Here is a 5466-nt window from a genome sequence, read left to right on the forward strand (position 1 = left end):
GCCACGTACTTGGTCTCGTATCTTCATGGTCCACCTTTTGAGAGATTTGAGTGATTGCTAGACTTTGCGTTCTAGACACGGTTCTACAGGAAAAATAAAACAAGGTATTAATATAAGGGTGTGGTTTGTATTAGGCTGAGGCCCTGAATTTTAGTTACACTTTTAAATAATATCAAAATATATGTTTTAACATAAAAAAATATTCATGATGACTTAACAATATATTTTTATCTCTAGTCGTAAAATTTAAAACTATAAAAATAGTGTAGATTAAGCAAATCTATAAACACTTGAAAACTTAAATATTTATGATCTAGATAATGCATTATAAGATGCACTATTTTTTATATTTTAATTCCTTTATTATTCTTTTATGTTCATGTATCTCAAGGTCAAGATGATCGAATTTGAGAGTTTTTCAGCATCGAAACAATTTCTTCTAGTGTGCACCTTAGTTTGATTGTTTAGAGCCTCAACCTTATATAACTTCTTCCTTGATTCTGAACAACAAAGCTGAGAGACATTTCAAACAAAAAAGCAAAGGGGAAAATGTTACTAGAGAATTATGTGAATGAAAAATAAAAAATGGAGTCAAAACATATGATGCGGTGGAATGGTGCAGAAGCACCATTCTTACGTTCATATTGAACAACACCATATCTAACCGTTCGAATTCAATTTCGTATCTGATTTTTTTACCGAAGTTCTAAAAGTATTAGAGATATTTAATCAATTTATTTGATTCAAATTTTTATTTATTTATCTTCTGCACAATTTAAAAACAAATATACACCTCAAATTTTAAGTACAAAAACAAATATTAAATTTAAAAAATAAAAAATAAAAAATATTTTCAAACATTAATTATGGTTCAATATGAAGTGTTGAAGAATACTTGTGCATGTCCACATCTTATAAAAAAAAGTTATTTCACTTTCAAAACGCGCAAAGAGAATTGTGAGAGATGTGAATGGGTGGGGACCGAACAAACTTACTTGAGCAAGGCACGCTTGCTTTTTTGGTGAAATCAACCAAAATTGTCTGGTCTTTGCTTCCCCAAAATCTACTTTGTCTGCTGAACATCGGCAAGAAGAATTCTGGAGAGACAAGGGGGAGTCTCAGATGATGGATAAGCATTAATCCTACTGTGTTAAAGACATGAAAGTAGGAGTATGAAGAAGGGCATATATATATATATATATATATATATATATATATATATATATATATATATATATAGCAGTAGTTTTGAGAGTTAAATGTGAACAACTTAATTTTTGAGCAGCGAAAGGATGAGATTTAGAAAGTGTATGTCTTTTTTAAATTTGTTTAGAAACCATGCCTCCATGACTTGGAAATGTTTTATTCTCGTCTTCTTGCTTCTCATTCTCTCTCCTTCATCTTTACCATCCTTTGGAGGCTGGGGATGTTGTATTTCAATCTAGGACTCACTTCACCCTAGTCGAATGTAAAACCCAAATCCATAAACTCTTTCAATTCCTCAAACTCAAGTGTATTAGAGTCTTGCCCTCCTTTTTATAAAAAAAAGTACAAAATTTTAGGTTCCAATTATGGAGCACTCCAGTTTGGGGGAAATGAGTGCGTGCCTCCTGGTATACACTGCACACCACCAGAACCGCTCATGGTCAGTGCTTGAGCGGAGGTAGTCACGTGAGAGAGAAAGAGAGAGGTTTGGGGAAGAGAGAGAAAGGATGGGTATCTTTGGGGAGACTCAAGAGAGAGAGAAAGAGAGGTTTGGGTAAGTGAGAGAGAATGAGTTTTAAAATGGATATGTTTTTTTAAAATTTGTTTAGGCTAAGAAATAAGTTTAAAGTAGGTAAAAATTATTCTAAGAGATTAAAAAATATAAAACATAAGATTTTTATACTTCAAGATATGTTTTGAAACCATAGATCTATGGAGAAATGAAACCTAAAAATACAGTATAAAGAGATATTTTCCCTTGTGACATGGTCCAACATGTGAACGGTGCTTATGCACGTCGACATCTTATAAAAGAAAGGTACCTTCACCTTTATTTCACTCTCAAAACGCGCAAAGAGATTGGTCAAAGATGTGAATGGGACCGAAGAAACAATCTTGTGGAAGGCATGCTTGCTTTTTTGAACTAAAATTAAATTGTCTGGTCTTTGCTTCCCCAAAATCTAGTTTGTCCGCTCAACATCTGCAAGAAGAATTGTGGCGAGAGAGAAGCGGGGGAGACTCAGATGATGGTTAAGCATCGATTCTACTTGCACATCAATATAGAGACATGCAAATTGTGTTTAAGCCATGAAAATACTAGAATGAAGAAGGATATATATATATATACATATATATAACGAAAATGTATGTGAACCAAGCATTTGTGTTGTGAGACACCCGGTTCGATTTGTGGGATGTTAGTTTCGAATCAAGATGCGCGTTAGCGAAATGGAATTCATGCTAGGCTAGCCAGTTGTTTGTTGTTTTCGAGCTGTAGTTAAGTGAATGTTTTGACTGAATTTTGAAATATTTGAAGGTTGCTTTATAAGGCTTAGGCTTCATAAAAACAAAGTAAAAAGCTCACCTGAAATCCTCATTTGAAAAGTGCTTCGAGCAATAGAAATCTCTATGATGGCTCTAAAATCATTTTTTTATACGAACTTTGAAATTTGCAGCTCATAAAATGTTACAGATCTGTAAACACTTAATTTTAGGGTGAAATGGACGGTCTAGATAATGTGTTATAATATATACATTTTTAGAGCTTGAAATCCTAATTTGTTTTTACACCCATAGTGGTCAAGGTCGAGATGATCGATTTGAAGGTTTTCCAACGTCAAAACTGCAATTATCAATGAGTTTTGAGGTGATGTTTTACTTATTTTGACATGGCTACATCCTTATCAAAATATTTTCTATATTTTAAAGGAAAAAATGTATATAAGGTTTCAACCTTATCCTATTGAAGTAAGGTGTGTCTCAAAATCCTCTAGAAGAGAATGTTCTAACATTGGAGAACCATTCAGTCGATCATCTCGACCTCAAGATATGTGAATATAAAGAAAAGAAGGAATTTCAAATCTTAAAAATAATGCATCTTGTAACTAGTTATCGAGACCATCTATTTTCAAATGTTTATATATATGTTTGATCCATACCATTTTTTAAATTTTAAATTTCATATGTAGGGATAAAAATATATTTTAAAACCATAATAAGGTTTCTAACACCAGAATTACATTTTCAAGCAAACCTCATCCTATTTTAATGCAATGTCACTCAAGTCTTCCAACCCAAATTCATTGGCAGGCCATTTGGCATTTGGCCACAATTGTTTTAATATAGGTCGGAGATTGTTAGTATTCTAATGTTGTTTTAGAGCAACTTTGCCTTTTTCTCTCTATTTGGCGAGACACTGCTGTTTTTGCTCTTTGGCCAAATAGAATCTACAAAATTGAGAAATGCAACAAAGATTGAATGGTTCTAATTTACTCTTTAAAATAGAACCTATTTGGCCAAATAGAAAATGGGCATTCGTAGATTCGTCTAAATTACTCCTTAAAATTTGTTCTTTGATTTTGAAAATAAACCAAACCAAAGTCAAGTAAGTACCGAAGAAAGATTAGTACTAAGACTGTTTTGGAGCCTTAACTTGAGCATGCAACAGGATAAATTTTCACGATATTTTACTTTGTTTAGTTGTATCTTGGGTGTGTGTACCTCATGACTTGATCGCATTTTCAAGTGGGAGGAATTTAATACATTGAAGACAAGAACATTTCATGCCTCTAGATCCATTGTTGATGCAAAGAACCGATTCAATCTTGAGAAGTTCGAAATTTTGCCCTATTTCGAAATTTTGCCCTATTTCAAACCAGGTGTTGCTTTCTTGAGGCTACTCTTGTAGAAGAAATTACCAGAGTGGGAAAATACAGTATTAGAAGAGGAAAGACGAGTAACATCCGACAACCATGCTTATAGGCTTAAAAATGCTCAAATATAAGTTTACCTCAAAAGTAATAATCTTCTACATTTACCAAATAAAGGAAAAGTACCATGTTTTCTTCTGACAAAACCATGCAGATTTTATACAAATGGAAAATAATTTCTTTGACGATATAACAATCGATTACAAATATAGTTTCCAGAAACCCAAAATAAGGGTGTGAAAGCGCAAAGAAAACCATCAAAGTTATAAAATTGGGTGTGTTTAATATGGCCATTAAGATACAATCATAATGGCGAAAAAACAAAAAACCAAATTTATCTTTGGCTTTCACACAATCAAACACAAATGGATGTGGTCGTTTTTGTCTTTCATTGCGAGGGTAGCTTATACATGGAAGAGATATACCTGGTGTGATAAAAAATGCTGAACATGGAATTATATGCCATTTGCCAGTAAGTTTTCTCGCTACCATGGGAGCATACTGTCTATTTGCAAACCCCTAGTAGCAGTGTTTTTAGAAGACTAAATTTTAGGCATGTACCTAGGCTAACCTGCGAAAATCAAACTCAAACTCTGTATGTGTCTGGAAAAAAAAAAAGTCCAAGATCAATTTTTGAAGTGTGAGATCCAAATGTAGAACAACTCAAATGCAAACTTTTTTTTTTTTTACCCTTAAAATAATCATTCGATGATTCATAGGTGGATTCTGAAATTTAAGATAAAGAAACAAAGAGATTATCTACCAATAGACCATTTTGTTTCGTACATGAAGGTCAAAATCATTATCACTCATCAGATCTTAAATTAGATAGCTTGGGGTGAGTCACGAAGTCCCATAAATTTTTTTTGGAACCGTGTCCGAGATAGAAGGTCTTTTTATAGCCAATCCAAAAAACAAATAACATTCAAATATGAAAATGTGCGGATGACCCAAAATACGTGAGTACAGGATTTGTAGCGGAACGACGCTTGATGGAAATAAGCTGACAAGCCTATATTAACAAGTCACCCTTCAATTTAATTTCAGAAAAAAGTTCATGTTAACCTTATACTATAGAAATAAAATACACCTCAAAAACCCACTAAAACATATTGTTTTGACCATGCAAAACCCTTCAATTAATCATCTTGACCTCGATATGTCTTGCAAATAATACATATTGTAGCACATTATCAAGATTATATATTTTCAAAGTCGTCAATTGCTTATAGATCTACTTGATTTTCACCATTTTAGAAATTTCATGATTAGGGATAAAAAATAATTTTTTCGGCCATCACAAAGTTTTCCTGCACCAAAATTATATATTTTTAGCATAATGTAGAGGTACGTCTTACTTGGATTGTTTAAGGTTGAAACTTTATACAAACCATACCCTTTAATTTATACTTCAGACTCAAGGGTTTATCCAAGTAATTGGAAAATCAGACCACATTACCTACCGGACAAGCTTCAACAGTCTTCTAAATTACTAAAACCGCACCGCAGAGCAACAAGCAGTAGAAAATGGCCCCCAAGTATCTTTTAATTC

This window comes from Amborella trichopoda, chromosome 1, assembly GCF_054954075.1.
Source record: "Amborella trichopoda isolate Santa Cruz 75 chromosome 1, AtrichopodaSantaCruz75HAP2 v2.0, whole genome shotgun sequence".
Lineage (NCBI taxonomy): Eukaryota > Viridiplantae > Streptophyta > Magnoliopsida > Amborellales > Amborellaceae > Amborella > Amborella trichopoda.